At 43.1% G+C, this 21,820-nt stretch overlaps 2 long non-coding RNA genes across 2 annotated transcripts; one reads left to right on the top strand and one right to left on the bottom strand.

Annotated features, from left to right (window-relative positions):
• Positions 1 to 2,864: 2,864 nt before the first annotated feature.
• On the bottom strand, positions 2,865 to 6,186 carry LOC310900161. Its single transcript, XR_014584879.1, has 3 exons — positions 5,956 to 6,186; positions 4,920 to 5,146; positions 2,865 to 4,791 (listed from the first exon to the last, which is right to left on the bottom strand). It is a non-coding gene; the product is annotated as an uncharacterized lncRNA (long non-coding RNA).
• Positions 6,187 to 6,258: 72 nt separating this feature from the next.
• LOC310900160 lies at positions 6,259 to 13,637 on the top strand. The gene is made up of 3 exons (XR_014584878.1): positions 6,259 to 6,380; positions 6,979 to 7,065; positions 11,740 to 13,637. It is a non-coding gene; the product is annotated as an uncharacterized lncRNA (long non-coding RNA).
• Positions 13,638 to 21,820: the final 8,183 nt, after the last annotated feature.

A 21,820-nucleotide genomic window follows, 5' to 3' on the forward strand; every position in this document is an offset into this window, starting at 1 on the left:
TGAAGGTGGCACCACTGTTGTTTTTGGTAGTGTTACAGCAGAGCCAATTTCCAGGTGTTACTGCAGTGTGGTACAAGGCTCCAGCACGCTAGTATTCATGCTTATCCTTTTCACATCCAGAGTTTTTTCATCTCTTCTGCGGTTGAAAATCTTTTCTTGTATTATCAATGGCATATTCTAATAATACCTGATGAGGAGTGCACAAAATGAGCTGCTTTTCCTCGTTTTCATAGACATTCTTTCTGGCTATTATTAGCTGTTATTATTCAGAGTACTCAGACATACCTGGATCCACCCAGGGATATAAAGCTCTGAAGAAAATACCATTGAAGTAAAAAAGAACCATTGTAGTACATCAGCATAAGCTTTAGAGCACACTTACATCTATTCCTAACTTATTAATGTTGTTAATGACCCATCTTTACCTTTTCTGACCCTTTTTTTTTTCCCTTTTTTTTTCTTTTTTTTTTTTCTTTTTTTTTTTTCCTTTTGGTATCCTCTTGCATTGTACATTAAGATTGTAAGAATACAGGTCAAAAGTGGTATTTTTTCTACTGTTCTTAGAGGAATAATAGCAAAACAGGACCACAATCGCTAATAACAATCATCATCAGCAGCTATGAGCAGGAAAGTTTGCAAAGGTTGATTTCCTCCATGACTATCGGAATCACATACAGCTATGCCCATCCACGGTCTCGTATTGCCTGTGACAGCCTTAATGACAAGAAAAGAAACAGTCTGATGACACCTCTGAAGCAGGTTGATACTAATCAGGCAGTTCATATTTGTCTCCTTCCTCCACTGTTTGTAACTAGGTAAAATACGTGGGACATTTCACAATTTCTGACAGCACGTAACAGTTCTGCCTCCTTTCTCTCGGTGCGGCTACTGACACAGGTCTTTCTACCTGATCCCTAAATTTCACACAAGGATGGGTATTGTCCTTGAGATGTCTGCTGCTTCTTAGAATTGTTTGCATGTGGCCAGTGGATTCAAAAGCACCAGGCCAGGTGTTACAGCCTGAATCCCGGTGCGGGTGGTGTAACACAGGGCTTTTCAATCCAGCCCGATGGAGTTAGGTGAAATTTGGTCCGATTTGCATACCTTACTGCCAGGAGTGTCTCTGCAAATCTCAGCCTCGGGGACGTATTTTTTATACTGCAAACGGTTTTAGGAGGAAGAAGCAAACCCTCATTAGAAGGAGATCAGGTTGACAACAGCGTGGACTGGCATGGCTACTGCCAGTTATGCATGATAGAAAATAGGAATTTCAATCAAGATGCCCGAGCACTGTTTTTGTCTGGTCCTATGCACGATACATGGAGTGTTACATGGAGATATCTGGGTCTGTCTTCCAGGCAGAACTGGTGAACCAGAGGGGACAGCTCAGAAAAAAATACATATCATGTAGTAGGAACAAAACTCCAACATCTGAAGCCTTGCTTCCTGTATTTCTTTTGATTTGTGCTTCAGAACATACCACTATCTTTTCCCTGTGTAAAGTGCAGGACTTGCATATTCCTCTGTGTTGGCTTAGTGGAGGCAGAGGTGAAGGTCTCCCTTTGGGGTCCTGTAGCCCATGGGTGCCTGAGCAGCACCCTTTGGGGTGCAAAAGGTGCAGTTTCCTCTGCATGGGGGTTTGGTAATCTTTTACTTTTTAAAAAGCACTGTAAATCACAGCAGGATCATAGTTTGATATTTTTAAAGTGATTTTTTTCCATGACCCAAGCAAAAGTCTCCATGAAGCTTCTCCTATTGACAACCCATCTGCTCCCTGCCAGTACAAACTAACAAAAAGTACAATACATGGAAAGGCAAGGCAAGAACAGCTAAGAGGCTCAGAAGTGCAGTTCTGACACCTGTCAGCGCCTGACCAGCCTGCCAGCAGCACCCCGCAGACCGACATTTCTTGTGGGGTGGCTGCCGACCCCATGCAGCTGCTGAGCAGCTCCGTGCTCAGGTCTGAGCATGAACCTCACCTCCTGATTCAGTCGGACAGTTTTTATTTCCTCATTTATCACTTAGTCTCTCAAGAGGAATGCAATCACGGAGTGGCCACAGCTATTTGCGAGTTCAGGCTGAATTCAGCAACCAGCTTCAGCCATGCAAAACGTGAACGCGAATCCTGGACATGAGAAGGCAGCTCAGTTTGTCATTGCTAGGATTAACTATTTTGATTATTTGTATCATTTTTGTGCAATCGTTTTGGCATAATTCATTACATGGCAGAAGAGTTCTTCCTCTTTCATACCCCAATGTCTAACCATGAGGAAAATCCATTCCTGCCAGATCCAAACTTCTCTCTTCAAATTGTTCCTACTTGCCTGTAGTAAGGGAACATTCAAAGGGCTTAACCGTCTGGGTGTGTGCTGGGCATCGCTCATCGGACCTGCCAGGGAGTGGGAAGAGGAGTAGCTGAGCGCGGCTGGCCAGGGTTTAGGGCCCTGTGGGGGGAGACCAAAACCTGCTTCAGCAGCCTGCCCGGAGGGCTGGGCTGTCGGCAGTCTTGCTCTGATCCTGAGCAAGTTGCATGACCTTCTCCTGCTGCATTTGGTGTCTGCGCAAACACACACATACACAGGAGAATTACAGGGAAGCTGAGGCAAGGGAAATCATTGCCTGTATTCACACATTTGAGTGCCTGAGATCTGGCCTCTGGGGAGCGAGGAGGCTTCTGTGCACGCTGTGTTTACCCCAGGCTGGCCACATTATTTACTGCAGGGGATGTTCACTGCATCCCAGCTGCTTCCCCTGGCAGAGGTGAGTGCTGCCAATGCCTGCCACTGGTGGCCACAGGAGCAAGCAGAGAGGACATGCTTCTCAGAGGCTTCTTCTTGGGCTGGTTAACCTGTCCTTCCCTCATGCCACAGGTGTAATGTCTTTACACAAGGCACTTGTTTCACAGACAAGCCTTGTATGAACAGTAAAAGACTCTGGAGACCTGTGCTATACACCCAGACTGCTGGTTTAATTTTCACCTGCCAAGCAGGAGAATAGACAGGTAAATATTTACACACAGAAAATTCTCTCACACCGAACTATTCGAGGAATTCAAAGCCCAGGAGAGCACTGCTGCCTGCAGAGTCAATGTTCTTTCCCTCTTAACCAGGGCATTAAGCTGCAGTTAGCAATTCTCTGCAATCAGCGCCAGAGAAAGGTGAAGAGGCACAGAGAGCAGGGTTTGCCAACGGCCTTCTTCTGGGCTTGCCTTCTGCCCAAGCACATCCATCCCCCTTTATGACCCTCTATATATCTCTATGCCTTCAGGGTAGAAGAAAATCTCTTGTGGAAGCCTGCTGGAGAACATCTGCCCTTTGAACCAGAGCGTCGGAAGACTTTAGTATGACCTAGGCTAGTAGGCAACAAAAAAATAACTTCAGAGGCATTTGGTTTGGAGCTGAAATTCTTCCTTGTGTGAAGGGCCCGGGCCAGGATTGTTCACCCACTCGATCTGGTATTCACTTCTGCCATTGTGTATCTGTGCAAGATGAAGCTGGCAGCTTTCAGCCTATCCTGCTGATACACCCCAAATGTTACCAACCCACCTGTGAACGGCACACTGACACCGAGCCCTTCTGCCTTGCATGTGTGCCCGACTAGCTGGGGGGTGGTTTTCCTTCCTCAGAGCTCCGGCTTCTGGAGGCACATCGTCACCTGAGCCTGGCTTTTGGACAAAGTCTGCAGATGGAAACCATGTTCCTCACAAGAAGAACAAGAAAGTAGATAAAAGGGAACCCCTGTTTGTTTGTTTGTTTGTTTGTTTAATTTACTATTATTTTTTAATCTCTTCAGTTTTACGATAATCCTACACCTTTTTAGGAGAAGGTAATGCACTTGGTGTTTTCCAGAAGGGAATGCACTTGGTGTTTTCCCTAAGAATTAAGAAGTTTCCCTGAATTTTCAGTTGTTCAAAACCAGACAAGATTGCTGATAGGAGAGTATTCACCATTGCCCCTGAGCAGTGCAAACCCCGGAGGGGACCAACATCGCTGTTGGGTGCCAGCCCAGAGGGGATGGGCAAAAGTGCCCAGCCATGACCTCTGTTGTAACTCCACTGTAGAAAGATGTAGGGCCCTCAATTTCAAAGCAAGGTTTGCTTTTTCCAAAGCGTTGATCCCTCAGCAAGCAGCCAACAGTGAAGCAGAGCCACAGGCACACTGGGACATGATGCATGATCACGCTCCCAGTGCGACTGCATGCACAGCACTTCCCAGCCTGCTCCACAAAGCTGAAGATCCTGCAGGTCAGAGCTTTTGCCCATTCAATTGAGCAGAAAGATTTAAGTAAAACAAAAGACCAGTGCCTCAGATAGCTTAAGGGAGTCATTGTCTACGACAAAGGGCTAAATATAGTCCATTTGTGTTTTATATTGTCATAAATATGCATGTGAGATTAAGGAAATGTGCTCGCTGGTGTGGAGCAGCATGGTAGGTGCATGCTTAAACAGCATCTGCACATGGATGTGCTACATCAATGCACAGTTACTTTGTCTTCATATGCAAGTGGGGATTTAATATGTAGAGAGAAAAGTGAAATAAAACTTGGGAAACCTATCCACGTCACTGACAGAAGAGTTTCACTCCGAAATGCTGTGTGCAGTGAATCCCTTTGATGCTCTGAGCAGAGCACCAAGCCCCACAGACCTTCACAGCAGAGCAGCAGGTCAGAGGTTGCTGCAGCCGTGGCTCTGTGCAGGCAGGGCTGTGGGGCCCCGGGCACACCAGACTGCTCGTTCCCCTTAAATCGTCTCAGTTCAGCAGCTATTTAAGTCCAGAAGGAGTCTGCGTGGAACTGATGAAGAAAAAATTAAAACACTTGAAAATGCTATTTTGAGGTTTACAGAACTTGAATAAATGAGCATATTAACTGTTCAATTATCTATGGCATTTTGAATATTTTGTCATTCAGCCCACTCTTACTCTTAGCTATGACAGCATCCCTGTGCAGGAGCTGGGTGATCTTTCAGAAAGGTGCTGGAAGTCCTTCTCTCCAGGCTGCTTTTCCGAGGCACTTTGACGAGCAGCAGCTAAATGAAGGTCACTCTTTTCTTTGTCTTGCCTTCACAGCTTTTTATCTTAGGGTTGCTTTAATGTCTGTTTTACTAGTTTCCAATATCTCCTGTGTTTTCTTCATTGTGATCTATAGGCTGGAAAGAAATAAGGACTGATCTTAGCTTGTATTAATGTTGACTACAAGTAGGTGAGTTATGACAAAGAGTTATCATGCTATGGTTATGGTGAGCTACAAGTTTCTTCATGTTCAGTTTTCAGAGAGGTTTTTAATCTCTAAAGATCTCCTGATCCTCTATTAAAGTGCATTCCTATCAAGGACAATTTTTGAGAGTTTTGTTACTGAAGTACCGCTATCAAGAACAAGATGCGGGACTTGTCTGATCAAAAGCAGATGTCTACATATATGCATATATGATATCAAATATATATATCTTCCACCTTGTCATCTAGATTTCCCTTAGAATTCATAGACTGAGGAATGCCATCACAAAATGCTTCCCATTGCAATGCAGGTGCTGGAAGTGGAAGAGCACCTTAAATATCTCCTGATCGAGGAGGGAATTGAGGCTGACAGGCTCAGATGGGAGCATCCTGAGAGCTGCTATCTGGTCACGTTTCCACTGCCTACCTGGGGAGTTCAACCAAACCACCACTGAGACGAGGATGTTGTTAACTGAATAAATCTTTGTTCTTGAATATTGCTGTTGCTCAAAAAAAATTATTTGAATAACACTGAAATTTCCACGCCAAGCTATTAGCAATATTTTCTGCTTATAAAAGACTTTTCACCCATAAATTCTTTCACAAATACAGATCTGTCTTATTGTTCAAATTTAATGTATATGAGCAAATAAGGCTCACAGAGGATCAGCAATTCCTAAGCAGATCGAAGGAGAAGATCCAGGTCCCACTTCAGTTTGTCCATCACACTGTGGAGCCTTACCCGAGGCTCAGCACCAACAGGAATAATTCACAGAGCATGTAATATTTGGTTGGTCCTCACCCACCCAGACAAGGGATAAATGAGACTTTCAGAGCTGCTTCTTGATTTTAATGAAAGACTCCTATGCTTTGAAGTTTTCATTTATCCTGATTATGAGCTGCCCACAATATTTCTGAAGATGATTCTTTGAGGACAGTTACACTGGAGTTGTAGCATCCTCTAAGACAAGTAGAAGTCAAGAAACTGCTTTCAGAAAGGGCTAATCAGCAATCTGTTTTAAAACCATCCTCTGGTCAGCTGTTGGCTGTAACTCACAGAAGGTGGGGCTCAGGCAGCTATAAAGCCTGCTATATGGCAGAGGCTGTCTCTTCTACAGGCTGGTAGAGATGGGTGTTTTTTCTTCTCAACAGGAACATATATTCCTGGTAAGCAGAACAGCTGAGCCACAGATCTTTTAGCAATCTTTGGAAGTTTATCTTAGCTCCCTCTAAATTCAGTTTGAAGACGCAAGGGCTGCTGGCGAGGTATTATCTGTGGAGATTTCTGATGAAATAATTGGCTTTCTGCTTCTTTGGGGGTCTCTCCCAGGAGACCTCAGCTGCCCTTGCAGCCTGTGCCAGCCCAGAGGTGGGTCTGCAGGGGCTATCCAGCTGCCTTTGGTGCAGGCAGGGAGGTGGCTGGGCTCTCACTCTCCTCCCATCTATGTCCCTAATAGGCGGAACAAAACCGGGCACAGTTTGTGCCAAACCAGCAACTGTCATGCTTCTCCCTTGGCTCTGATTAATTCCAGGAACTTACAGAGCAAGCCTTGAGAGGCTGCTGTCCTTTTATGTTTTAGATCCCCTTCTCTTGTTACTTGAGTTTTCCCAGTGCTGCTCATGCTATCTTTTGGTTTGGGCTGTGTGGCTGGTCGCAGAATGATCTGTAATTGTCTTTGGGATCCAAACTCTCTTCAAGGCAGGCAGCCCAGGGGATGCCTGGGGAGGCTGTCTGTCACTCAGCAGAGCTGTTTTGCTGCTGTAGGTGTTCCTGATGTGCTCCTGATGCCCACATTACCTGGGTGGTGAACATACCGGTGGAATAGGTACTGCAGATGCTCTAAGGAAACAGGTATCTCCCCCAGCCATGTTTAAAACTCAGAGCTTTAATGAGCTGCATGAAGTTTTTCCTTGTTCAAAGTGAGCCCCAATGTCCTTGTTCCACTAACATCTACTTTAATTAGCTCATTCATTTTCCAAGCATTTGCACAGGGGATGATTGAGGAATTAAGATAAGTAATTTTATGAATATTGCTATGAATAGTAAATGCTGTTCCTATTAGAATGGATAGTTAATAAAACATTTTTATTTCCTATTTTATGTTCCTGCTCTATTTTCAAATAAAGCAATGAAAAACAATTAGACGAACTAATACTTACTGCCAAAATGGGAAAATACTGTTCAGTTCATAACCAAAGAAGTTGTAATAAACTTGTTTTTGTATTAGTGAGTCAAATTGTTGAAGTGAAAAGATCAAATTTATAAAACAATATCCCAGTTCATTTTCAGCAGGATGATTTAACTACTGAAAACATGGGCAAGAGCTTTGATGTATATCTAAACTAATTTGTTAGTTAAATAATTATACGTAGAGTAAAAGACAAGAACAAAAAGGGGACCAACTGGTAAATATTTTTTTACAAGCAAAAGCATCTCTGGAGATAGGACAAAAGATGCGTATGGAAGATAATCACAGTTCTCAGATATCCTGAGATAAATTCAATTCTCACTTGTTTGTTTGCAAGTAATTTCATCCCAGACCTCAGACAGACATTTTAAATTATCTTCACCTGTAAGGAAGTCTGTATTTAAAAACAAAAATTACAGTTGTCATGAGCTCCTGAGGTTGGGAAAAAAAATAATCCATAAAATGAGTAAAATGTGTGTGCTTGTTTGTGGAGGGTCAGATGGAGAGCAAGGCAAGACAATAAAACAGCAGAGAAGCTTTTTTTTCTGGAAGCCACAGACAAAAATAATATATTTAAATTGGTATCTTATCTCTCAAGAGCCTGTTCCAAAGATCATTAATGTGAAAATAAAAGATAATTGAGGATATCACTAGACTACATTGATGAACACTAAATACTGACCTTAGAGCAGACATAAGGCAGAGCACTGTGGAAGAAGATGTTAGATCGGGGAGCCGATAAAAGGAGAGAGCTCTATTTTTAATGGCTGGGTCTCTAGCTGCACTGAACATTATCTAAGCAGTCAACTGAAGTACTCATGGGTGGTGGATAATAATCTCTGAGAAACAACTTCTTGGTTGCAATCTAGTTTCTACTGAATGAGAACTTTAAGTGGAAAACACTGTTGGATGTTTAATGCTGAAAGGCACTCTCCCTTGGTAAGAAGTTGCTGGCACACATTGGCAGACAGACAAAATCTAGGCAAGAGCCCCCAGGCATGGGTATAATGAAGCATCTTCTTTGGTGAAGTGGTGGAAGAAGCTTTAACCTGGGTCATTGCAATTACATTTATGCAATTAATACTGTAATGAGTGAAGAATGTGAAGGCAACTTGGTGCTGTGATATTTTCTCCTGCGTTAGCAAGACTTTCCCTTTTACAGCACGTGTATCTGCAAAGCAGATCCCAAAGATTATGCCTTTTGGGAGCAGCTCTCCAAAAGAAAAGCTCTTACCAGCTTGGAGCAGGCTTGGTGCTTAGACTCCAACAGTCTCCGTACCACCTACCAATAAGCTCTGCTATCTCAATCAAAGGGGAAAAAATCATTACCTGGGAACAAAAGTCTGCTTCTTTCCTCAGCAGTCCTCTGGTGTGAGCATGTGATCACTTAGTGAGTAACGAGGAAACAAAGTTTTGTTCCACAGCCAGAGCCGCAGAGAAAAGGACCTCAGTTTCTGAAAGGTTTTGGGAAAATGTGCTATGAAAAGACAGTCCTGGGCCTGCATCTTCGCCTGGGTACTGCAGCGCCCATGGGAGCAATGCAGGCAGCTCCTGTGCTGATGTAGTGCAGCAAACCCCATGCGGAGCTGCACAAAGCACTGCACCTGAACCATGGGCTGTGGGGGACAGGTCTTTCATCTGGGGGTGAGTCCTGAGTGAAGTAAACACCAAAAAAATCCAGGCAAACCTAAATGTTGAAGTTGGGGTTACTGGTGCTTCCAGCTAGTGCTGTTTCTGGTAATTTAAACAATGAAGGAACACTGCTGACTGCCAAGAACTGCAAAGGAGAAGAAAAAAACAACTCTAGTGAATTGTGTCAAACCTCAGCTTCAAGGCTGGAGTAAGTTGTTATGCCCCATAATGCTGCTAATTCTTTCCTATTCCTTAATCTTCAAATGTTTTTGGCGCCCAGCCAGTTCAGAGCGCATGTTGTAAATCACTGAAAATTATAGTATATGACTGAGTATATTTCACCTGTCAGATTCATTCTGTTTTGGGAGAGCTGGAGGAAAAAGTCCAAGGATTAACTTCTGTAAAAAGTCTCCTTTACAAAGTACACTGAAAAAAATGCCAATGGGTTCACGTGAAGCAGCTGGGGTAGATGCACAAGCTGCCTTGATGCAGCAAAGATCCCTTCAACCTGTCTGAGTCTTGGAGCTGTTGCTTGGCACTGCAGGACCTGGGTTGGGATGGGGTTGAGAAGCAGGTCAAAATGCAGATGCGATGCACAAGGGGACCACCTGCAGTTTTCTGCAGGTTTCAGAAACTTCTGGGCTCATTCCAGTGACTGAATCTGCCTGGCTGGCACTGGCAAATTGCTGTCTTTTGAAGGGGCTCACAGAACTTTTCCTTATTGCTACCCTTTTTGGCCCTTGGGTTCTGAAACTCTGAAACTTTCTTGTTTCTGACTTCAAATCAAGAGTTGCTTCAGCCCTCGCCAATAGAGTTCAAAGGCTTGTGGTGCAGCCTGAGCTCACCTGCCCAGTCCGGAAAGCTTCAGCACAGGAAAATGTCGGCAACATAATATTCTTTGGCTTTTTCATCTGCCCCTTAAACCTTTGTCCACTTTGTAAAGTGGATTTGTTTTTAATCCAAGACCCCAGTTGTAGCTCTCTTTCTTGACTCAAAGCTGCTTTGACAGGTGCTTTGGTTATTGAGTTCCCTCTGGACTTCAAACTCCACCATGGGGCATCATTGCTTTCTCGCTTTGGACTGGAGTTCTACTGTTTGGTCTCTAAGTCTCAAAACGCATCTCAGTGCATGCAGAAGTACTTGCGGTGCTCGGTCTTCAGGTGATAAATGCATTGGAAGAAAGAACAACTACTTGAACAGATCCTGGCACAATCCTAGGGAAAGTTTCAAGCACTGTATTAATACTAAACTGCCTTCAGCATGCAGTTTTGGATGGGAAGCAGTGAAAAAGCAACGTAGCCCCCTACTAGCAGAGTAACAAGAGGAATACTAAGAATATTCTCAGATGCTATTATCATCCCAGATGATATTAAATAGTGCAAAGCCCAGAGGAAATTACAGCACAAACTGGAGATGAAGCTAGCCGTCTCCCAGCTGATGGTGCTGTCTGCTCCACCACGCTCAGCCATCACTCATTAAGCTGTGAAGTATATATTTGTTGTATAGCGAAGGCAGCAGTATTCATAGAAGACTCGCAGAGTGTGCAAACTGTCACTTTATGCATAACCTTGTTAGTAATAACGTCTACTCACATTACCTGCTTGGCTAACCCAGGCAGGCTGCGAGAGCAGGAGATGAGGTTTCCACCCAGAAATCTGCAAGCACTGTGAGCCCTGCGTGGGGATGGACAAACAGCCTGCTTACAAGCAGCATCTGGGCCTAGTTACAGTGATGATCTCCAAAGAATCAAAATGGGAACACTATCCGCATGGAAAACTCTTTTTTTGTGGCAATTCCGTGAATACCAATGGCGTCATTTGTTGCACCAGGAGCTACAGTGCACGCATAATGGTGACCTCATATTGGAGGGCCTCTGAAAGGTCTGCAGCACAGACATGAGGCCACCAATCTTTCCAGCAAAGTGCCATTTCTGTGCAAGTGTGCTTTGCTCTGAAGGGGTGAATTTTGTTAGGTGTAGCAGTGGCCCATAGGGTGCTTGGCAGTGCAGAGGAGACAGGATGGCTCTTAGATTGATCTTGAAATTCCAGCAGACTGGATCTGGTTTTGCAGGGAATCACTCAGATGAAGTGAGCAGCTGTCCTAAAAGACCAAAGACAAATGCCACCAGGTTTTAATCCCCAGGCGCAGAAAGCCCTGGGTTGGAAATGAAACGTTATTTCAAACTCCAGCAGGTTTATTATGAAATAGTTGTCTTGGCCAGAGCAGTGAAGATCAACTTCCAGGAAAATGTGTCGGTCCTCATTTTAATTTCAAATTCTGTTTAACTACAGTGCTAATTACCATTTAAAGCCAAAGGCTTCTGTTCACATTTGAGAATCTTGTGAGCAGGATTTTTAAAGCCTTTATGATTCACCTTTAAGTAGCTGGCAGTCATCGTTGTCGCATCAAAGTTTAATTTGCTCTGCTCCAGTACAAAGTCCTCACTATTTGGTTGGCAAGAATGCTTGGGTTAATTACTCTCTACCGTAAAAAGGACAAATTAAATGTAAATAGCCAACAGGTCCAACTAAATAATGAAAGAAATGCCTGTTGCATAACACACTGGATTTTGCATCTATTTAAGCTTAGTTTATTCAAGTATAATGACGACAGTTGTATTTTCTCTTCTTTAAACATATTTATGATGTCTGCAGAAGAATTAAGATGGGGTTTTACTAACGAAGCCCAAATTTTATTTGCCTCAGAGTAATCCAAAGCAGCAATGATTCCAGCTGAGGCACCCGTGGTAGCTGTCTGCCAGGAACAGAAGTCATCACCTCTTCCCGGAGGGGCCACACCTGGGGTACCAAAGCTGTGCCACTGAGGGTGGGTGCTCCTTGCTGAAGGACGTGTGAAACTGTGCTCACAGAGGATATGGGTTGGCGACCAGTGGGTCGAGAGGAAGATCAGGCTGACTGGTGGTTTTACTTGTCTCTCCTGTTCGCGTCTCCCTCATTAAGTGAGCAGATAGATGAACAATGACGCTTTTAAAATGTCTGTATCCCTGCAAGTAAATACAAATGCTCCAAAACATTGCTATTCCTGCCCTCCCATTTCTTCTTAGAAACAGTCTTTTATGTTTTTATTATGTGCTTTAGCCTGCTTCTAGCACAATTTGCTTTCTCATGTTCCACGTGAGAACCTCTGAGGGCATGCTGAGAATTGCTGTAGCTCTGGAGACATAGATGCTCTCGATAATTTGTTTAAAAAAAAAATAAAATAATAGTGCTCTCCATTTCCTGTTCCCATTGTGGCCTCTTAAGTTCAACAAAGAGGAATCTGAACACCAGTGCAAGAAAATAAGCGTTAATGTCTGATATAGTCTTGCCTGAAATATTCTGAGACAAAACTTTTCAAAATAAAGTTTATTGATGCAAAGGAAAAGCCTAAAGAAAGTTGCTCTTCACAGCATTTTACTACAGCGTCAGGAGGTGATAAAAGTCAGAAGGACTTTTCAAAGGGCTTCATAACTTGAAAGGAAAAGGTATTGAGAATATTTAATGTAGCTGTTATGTTTGAACATGGTTCATTTATGCCCAAACGCTAGTCTCCACTTCTCCACAATCCCTGTAACTTCTATATGATGAAAGGGCATGCTGAACACCTATAAAATGTGCTGTTACAATATAGGCAATTCTTCTGGAGAATGACTACAATTTCTTCATTCAACACAGGTTATATAGCAATCAGGGAAATCATATTCCATTCATTTGGAAAGTTCTTAAAAATTGGCATCTAGCTGTATATTACTGGGGAAACTGAAAAAAAAAATAGAGTAACCTGCACTGAAGTATAATCAAAAACTTTGCTTGATGCTTGTCTGTGGTCCATAAAGCAGATATGCTGAAATATGTAATGGTCAAAAGTGTGAACCAGACAAAAACTAAAGGCTTTTGAGCAAGGCACCAGTGAGACTCATTTGGAATATGCCTGGCACGCCTCATTGCAGAAGGAAAATGCAAAACTAGCAGGGATTCAAGGAAAGAAGGTAAAATAAGATTCTGGCTTGAAAAAAATAACAGATTTGGTGAGCAAGGGGCTAAAAAGATGAGGACAGATTACCCAGAAAAAGAAACAAATGTCATGGGAACATCAGTATTTAGCAGATAACAAACGGCCTGGAGATGGTAGCTTGGGAAATTCTTACTTCCCCATCTCGACACTGCAGCGTGAAAACAGTCAAAGAATTTAAAAAGAAAAAATGTTTTTATATGCAAAACAAATGATTTCCCCATGGAACTCACCGCTTAAGTGAGTCAATGAAATTAAGAAGATGGCAAGACCTAGAATTAGTGGCTAAGATGAATATTAGGAATATCCAGAGTGGCTGCAATTAGTCATAACAAAAATGCTGTGGAAGAGATGAAAATTCACGTTCTACCACTCAAAGCAATCCCTAGCTATAAAGGTAAAACCTCATTTGCAGAGCAGATTATTCCTCATCTGTTTACTTCACACTCCAGCTTTCCTTTGAGGCATCTATTATAAATTCCTGTCATCAGAAACGAAGTGCTACTTTCATAGATCCACAGGATGGTTTGGGTTGGCAGGGACCTCACAGCCCATCTAATTCCAGCCCCTGCCATGTGCAGGGCCCCCAGCCCCCTGCCCCCAGCCCCATCCAGCCTGGCCTTGGGCACCCCCAGGGATGGGGCAGCCACAGCTCCTCGGGGCAGCCTGCGCCAGGGCCTCACCGCCCGCAGAGGGAAGAATTTCCTCCTCATATCTAATCAAAATTACCCTCTTTTCATTTAAAGCCATTCCCCCTTGTCCTATTGCAGGCTGCTGCTGTAAGGTCTCCCCAGGGCCTTTTCTCCTCCAGGCCGAACACCCCCAGCTCCCTCAGCCTGTCTCCACAGGAGAGGTGTTCCAGCCCCTTGATCATCTTTGTGACCTTCCTCAGGACTCATTCTTATATGTCCCTGTCCTTCTTGTGACCTTCCTCAGGACTCATTCTAATATGTCCCTGTCCTTCTTGTGCTGGGGGCCCCAGAGCTGAACACAGGGCTCCAGGTGGGGCCTCACGAGAGCAGAGCAGAGGGGCACAATCCTCTCCCTCACCCTGCTGCCACGCTGCTTTTGGTGCAGCCCAGGGTATGGTTGGCTTTCTGGGCTGCAAGCACACATTGCCAGCTCCCATCAAGCTTCTCATCAACCACCACCCCCAGGCCTCTCCCCACAGGGCTGCCCCCTATCTGCTCAGTGCCTGGCCTGTATTTGTGCCAGGGAGAGCCCCGGCCTAGGTGCAGGACCTCACGCTTGTTGAATTTCATGAGGTTTGTGTGGGCCTGCCTCTCAGGCTTTATGTGAGCTTTGATTGTAGTTCCAGGAGTCTGAGGTTTTTAGGCTTAGAAAACTCAACACGAGAAATACCTGAAAAAGTAATTTTCAGAATGTGTGAGTTGCAGGGAACATTTACTTTTTTATTTCTTTTCATGACTGAAGTGAAACTGCACCTTATATTTATAAGTAATTTTTTGCTTAGCCAAGCCTTATGAAACAAGAAGTTTGTACTTTTGCAGTATATGCTAAGGCTAAGGTCCACAAATTCAAACCGTAACTACATTTGGAGCTTCATGGCCAGGTCAAAAATTCATTTTATTGTAATCTCTGCATGCATTATGTCCCCTTCCAGTTACACTGGAGAGATCATTTCTGTTCTGGAAGGAAACCACAGTAAGACTGAGTTCTCTCCCAGACAAATCTGATTTGACTGGTTTAATAGTTTACCATTCCCATCAGCAGAGCACTAGAAACTTCAGCTGTGTCTTGACTTTTCCTACATTTAGTGAAATGAGCTTTCCACAGGATGGAAAATCATAATATTGTTTTTTAGTATTCTTGTGAAAGATTTCAATTCAGAAAAGACTGATTGTTTGGGCAGTTTTGGGGGAGGAGATGATTTTATTTTATTTTTTATTTTATTTTTTTATTTTATTTTATTTTATTTTATTTTATTTTATTTTATTTTATTTTATTTTATTTTATTATTTTATTCAGAAAGATGGATCCAAATCCATCCAATTCCATTCCTTCCAGCTGCCTTCCTCCTTCAATCATCCCTATTTTAACAAAAAGGGAAAGAGAAATAAAGTAAGGAGAGACAAGGAAAAAATGGAGTGGCTTCACGTGCTTGTGCCGCAGCCCCCAGCCAGCAGCAGTGGCCACCCAGCTTGGGCACAGGGTGCTGCAGGTCTGTCCGTCCTCACCTGGCTGTTGTCAGACTGTGTACCCGCAGTGAACTACCAGCGAGGAGCAGGTGCAGGACGTGCCCCCACCCCAGCAAAGCTATTTTGCAGCTTGGGCTCAGGGATGAAAGCTCTGCAGGATTTGCAGTGGGGAATAGGGAGGATGCAGTGCTGGCAGTGCCCAGGGCAGGTCTCCTAGCTGGCTGGGCGCTTTGCCACCCTCCCTTCTCCACAGGTAGAATTTTTGCTATATAATATCTTTCCTCCTTAGTCTGTGCAGAGAGGGGATGCCCGTATGTAATTTCCTTATCTTTCCTAGGTGTGCGGTTCCCAGCTTTATCATGTAATTTTCCCAGCACTGTTTTGAACAGTTCCAGATTCTTGCTAATAGTTTTCCTTTAGTTCTTGCTCCCAATTAACCTTTCATACTTCCTTTAATCCGGTAAACTGCACTTTCCACCATTTACATTTTTTATCTTACTAATTGAGTTTTTTCATCTCTATCTTTTGATTTCAAATCTAATTATATTGTTATCACTGGTGTAAAACCAGTAGGTTATTGATAACTTCTGTTCATTACTAAATTAAACTCTGCCTTATCATTGTTCATTGCTTAGCACTCTGATGTGGAAATCAACCTTCACTCAGCTTTTCAATCCTTTCCACTGTTTCCCAGGGTTTGATTTACTAAATAACTTGTGTTAAATTGTTTTGCCCAGCCTTCTTCAATAACAAAATTCAGCTGTAGCTTTGTCCAGGCTTTATTAAAAATACCTGGCAAGCAGCAAGAGATTAGCCTATCACTCTGTGAAAGGTTCAAGTGTTCCTTAAGTAAAACTGTATTTATGAGTGAATAGAAACATTTCTCCAAGATCCTTCAAAATCTTAGACTAAAAGCAAAATTTCTGTAGTGCTTGTGGCACAAATATCCCTCAAATGCATTCACATATATATTACCTTTTGTGTCGCAGTAAGACATCCTTAGAATATTATATATTCTTGTCTGTAAAATCTGAGAGCTGTTACATATTCCTTCCCTATCCTCTGCTGTAGATGAATTAACTGAACGCTAATTTGTGAGTCAATGTTGGCAGAGGTGACTGTAAAAATAAATAATTATGTGGTTTTTTGCTATAAGGCAAAGTTGATCCCAAGTTTTTCACATAGTGATAAAATAAATATTGGCTATCATGGACTGGTAAATGCTACAGGTAAGCTCTATCCAGGGGACAAAATAAAAACGCAACCGTCAACAAATATCTGAGACCTGACACGTCTCACTTGAGACAACACACCCCAGTATTAGTACCCTATTTATGAGATGTGAAGACTATGAACATAGGAAATCACAACCACATATGCTGGCTGTTGGTAGATTTTCCCACCCCACTGAATGCAAGGTGATTGCTGTCTTTTTCTTTTCTCTTTACACTCATGGTTCAATAACTGCCTTCACAGGGTTCATTTCATTCAAAGTGTACAGGGCAGATAATTATTTCACCACACTGTGTAGTAATGTTTTTTTCTCAAGAACTGAAGTGTTGCCTTTTTTGTGTTTTTTCTTGTAGTCTACTAAGCTTTTAAGCCAAGAAATCACTGTCATCTGATGCCCATAAATACCAGATTTCTGGACACACTTAGTCTCCAAGTAATAAACTGAGTTAAGTTCAAAACTTCCTTGGAAATCCAATTCAGGCAATTTTAAATCAGAGCAACATTGCAAAGGCTACACCAGCTGACCTGAAAAATCTCTCTTCCACAATGATTAAATGCATCCCAGATTGCATACATTTAGCTTTTGCTGCGAGAGACAAAGCCTCTTGTTCAGAACAAGTGCAAATCATGTATGGAAGGCACTCCAGCACAAAGTGAGGGTCATCTCACTTCTACAGTACAAAGGAGAAGATTATTATGAAATTTAGAGATTCAATTACTAATGGTGGAAGGCCATGGAAGTTCATAGACAGCTCTGGAGGGCAATATGGCATAGAATAAGAAATTAAGTTCGGTATCAGCTGCATAAGAATGAAAAAGAACTGGACATTCATGTTACAGAAGAACAAAATTACTAATGTGATGACCAGACAAAGAGATCAAGAGCAAAGAGGGCAACTACCAGAAAATTATTTCCAGCAATCACTGGACAAGATGAGACTGGAGCCATCTCATGATAGGAGGATAAAGACAGGGTCTTGTTAATCTCTCACAGAAGAATATTTAGAAGACAAGATGGGCCAATGTCAAATTTAGTGTAATTTTGCTGAAATCACTTGAGAAACTCAGGACATGTATGTAGTCCTGTGAGTCCACAGTTATATGGAGGCTGAAATCCTCTGCAAGGTGACAGTCATCCAGAAACAGGGTACATACCTTTACCAGGTGTCACAGACATTCACCCTGAGCAGTAATTAATGATATTGAGTTTTACAGATAATTTGTCTAGTATCTTGCCATAATGTTGTGACACCAGCAAATGTCATTCCTTCTGTAAGGTCACAGAAAAAGTTTACAACACCTTCCTGTGGATAACACAGCCTTTTTGCCACTAACTCCAGAGAAGCTATTATCCAGTTATTATTCTTACTGAAAGTTTAACTGGGCCTAAACAATTGAACATCCTGCTTTCCTTGTTCCCTAGCAGAACACAGTTTTAGATCCCAGCCGTTCCCTTTCTCCTTTATTCCTTGCAACAAAGCGAGAGTCCTGTATCACGTATTTTTTACACTGCATGTTTTAGTCTTTCCTGCTTCCCTGAGGACTGATAGATCTTTGCAAGTGAGATACAACAAATGAAATGTAAAAGTCCCTCGTGCTTTCTAATGTAAGCTGCAGTGCAAAGAGCCTGACTGAGCCTCTTATCCATCTCCTTAAAAGAGACGAAGAGTTGCTGTCCAGAGAGCCTTGAGTGAGTAAGACTTGGGGTCTAAGAATTACTTGAATCTTATTTATTTATTTATTTATTGGGGGACGATTTTGTAGAGTGGAATGTACAGCACAATAAAAGCAAATGAGTGTTCTTCAGTCTTTGACAAAATATAGTTCAGGTCCTCTGCTAGAATGGACTCAGAGCCATCCCAGATTTCAGGGCAGCTTTACCAATTTTCACCTGCTTAGCTTCTGTTGCTTAAAAATTGCTAAGTCCTTTGCTACCATAAGGCTTATTTTGGAAACAGTCAAGGTGTGTTGCTGTTTAAAGGAGTGCCATCACGCATAATTTTCACCTTCTTTAAATTCCGTGATGCTCTGCTATAACATAAATAAATGCCTGAGTACACTTGTGGAATATTCTGCTTTCTTAAGATAATTCAGAGCTCATGTACCTATAAATGCAATGCAGTTGTATGTGATTTGTTATTCTTCGTATTACATGTAGACTGCAGAGATTGATAGATTTACTCCACTCCTGTGCCCAGACCATGGATAACATCGTTAAACACAACTGGCCCAGAATTGGGCCCTGGGGGACAGAGCTGGTGACCATCTCGCAGCCAGGTATTGCCCCATTTACTACAGCCCTTTGAGCTCTGCCATTGAGCCAGTTCATCACCCAGCAGAGTGTGACCCATTTATCTCACAGGTGGACAATTTGTCCAGAAGGATGCTGTGAGGGATGGTATCAAATGCCTTACTGAAATCCAGAAAGGTTATGTCCACTGCCTTCCCGTCCTCCACCAAGCAGGTGACCTTATCATAGAACAAGATTAAATTACTAAGGCGGGACTTTCCCTTGATGAACCCATGATGACTATGCCTGATAACAGCGTTGTTCTTTAAGTGCCTTTCTATATCCCCCTGGACAGTCTTCTCCATAATTTTTCCAGGGACTGAGGTTAGGCTGGCAGGTCTGTAGTTTTCTGGGTCTTCTCTCATGCCATTTTTGTAAACGGGTATAGCATTGGCTAGTTTCCAGTCAGGAGGGACCTCCCCAGACTCCTGATTGTTAGAAATCTGTGTTAGTCCCACTAATTCAGTGATAATTCTGATTTTTATTGCCTGGCAGTTCCGGTCCTCCATTTGACAATGCCCTGGCAGCAAAGACCGAGGACCATTTGTTTGCCTCTGAAACTGGGCAGAATCCTTTAACTCCATCAATCAGGATATCCATTTTTCCTCTGATGTTCTTTGCCTGTCTGGGGAGCTCTAAACCACCCAGAGCTGGAGGATGTAGGTGGATTAAGCATGGTTTGCTGAGCCTGAAATGAGTGCAGTAACTCAGGTCCAGAGAGCTTCAGGAGCAGGTGGTTTTGCACAGGGCTGGAAATGACTCCCTGCCTCTTTGAAGATGCTCCAGGGAGCAACTCCTCCCTGCTCATCCAGGTCTGGTCTTCAACATCATTCTCCACCTTTCATCCCTGATGATGAGAACTGACAGAGCTCAGTAGCTGGGAATTACATGACAGACCAGGTTGGCAGACTAAGTTTAACACCTTTTCTTTTCATGCAAATGCATCAGCACCCACACACACCCATGAACCAGGGAAAGCTCTTAACATGGGTTAGGCATCTGAGAGTTACAAGAAAATTGCTACTCCACATTATTTCCTGATAGCATTTTCTGTTTTCTGCATAAGCTTGCCTGGGAACCCAGTTTTCCTTTAGATTTAAACTGGGACTTTTGGGAAAGGATCTGAGTCCTCTGCCATTTCTGACCTTTTTTTGGGTACCTATTTTGGTACTTCAGCCTTCTGCTATACTAACTAACAGACTCAGATCTTTATTTCCAGAAATAGAGAGCTTACTGGGCTTATTCCGTGCTTCATGATTAGACAATGGGGCACGTTTCTGCACTCCTCTTAAGGTGGGATTTTTCCAGATCCTTTTTTGGACACCTACAGAAAAAAATTTACATAATACTATGGCTACAAGAGGAGGAAAAAAAAAAAAAGCATTTGCTTTTCAGGCATGCCATATAGCGCAGAAAATTTATGATGCTATTGCAAATGAAAGTCAGGCTTCGTGACAAATGAGTCGTTATTAGCCTGTGAAAACTATCACTCAGTTTAGTTAGCCAGGGCATTATTAAGCTGAGAAGGACGTGATGGGACATTTACAGGCGCAGACAAATGGTTTGACATCGCACCCACCTGTATTGTTTATGACGCATACTTTGCTCGGTTTGGCAGGGTGCCATGCGGGCTGTGTTAATTTTAGCAGCAAGGACACTAAAGAGTGCAGACATTGTTAATAATGTATGCTGTTGGGGTCCTCTCTTGTTTCTGTGCTCCTTGTTGCAGTCCTCTGTGTATTCGTTGTGAGACGAGAGGGAGGAAGCCAGCAGAGAAGAAAAGAACTCCACATACCCAGTCCTTGTCCTCCTAGAAAGGCACAGGGCCAAATTCCCTGACTGTATAAATGGGGAAGGGCCTGCAGAAATCAATGCATTTTCTAAAGACAAGCTTGTCAAGAAACTGGCCCTACTTCTGCATTTGCCTGTTGCCTGCAGGCATCCCAGCCTTATTTTAGAGATGCTCAGTAGCTCCAGTTTTCACGGAGGTCAGGGAGGTGACAGACATTTCTGCGATGTACGACTGGAAACTGGAGCAAGACTGAGCTCCCCACTGCAGTTCTCTGCGGTGCCTGTCAGCACTGCTCAGCAAAGTGTCTCTGCACCTCCCTGCTTCAAATTCCCCATTTTTGGTGAAGGGCAGATCCATGATGCCGCTGCCTGTGGGCTCCCTGGATCATCTGCTTCCCCCCAGTCAGCCACATCCAGAGCTCCCCCTCCCACATGACATAGAAGCAAGCACAGTGTTTCCCTGTATATGTTAAGCATCTCCCTTTTTGTTGTTTGTTTTTCCCTTTTCCCAAGTTCTGGGTGCTCTGGATTGCAAGCCCTGCTGAAGAGGGCTGATCCCTCTTCAAGTATCTGAAGCAAATTTTTCTGCTATCACAAACAAGCAGTAACAGAGAAAGCACTGAGACAAATGTAGATCTTAATAGGAGATATTTAGTTTTTAACGTACTTATTATGACTGATTAATTAAATGTCTCATAAATACAGGGAAGACAGCTGCAATTCCAGTTTCTGAGCAAAATATGTCCACCTACTGTAATAAATCTCTTCTTAAAGCTTTATGGATCCTTTAACCTTTGAATTTGCATTGCCTTTTTTGTTACTGTCTCCAGCAATGAATCAATTGTCATGCCATTTTCCAGCAAATGTTATAACCCAGTCATTCACAAACTCCTGTTGCAAATCTACCTTCCTGCATACTCCTATTTGTTAATGCAACAACCTTCAGAATCATCCATTTTAAGAATAGCAGAGTGGGATCAAATTTTTGAGCATAATGACAATGTCAGTGTAGTTTATGAAACCATAACAATGTAAGGAATGACATCTGGTAAGCCCATCATGCATGTAATGTATGGTTAGCTTCAATGATTCCTCCGAGTTTTGCTCTCCCTGTAATGTATGGGTGGCAGTATGCCACTCAAAGGAAGGAGAAGCACTCAGCTGCCTTGAATATAAAGTGCAGAATATACTATGCTTCAGCGGGCAGGCTGGTGGCACAGGAATGCTGATGCAGGCGCCCTGTGGAAATGCTGCTGACAAACAGCGTTACAGGAACAGCCCTGCGGGTCCAGAAAGGAAGGA

Source organism: Anser anser (genome assembly GCF_964211835.1).
Source record: "Anser anser genome assembly, chromosome: 5".
NCBI classification, from domain to species: Eukaryota; Metazoa; Chordata; class Aves; order Anseriformes; family Anatidae; genus Anser; species Anser anser.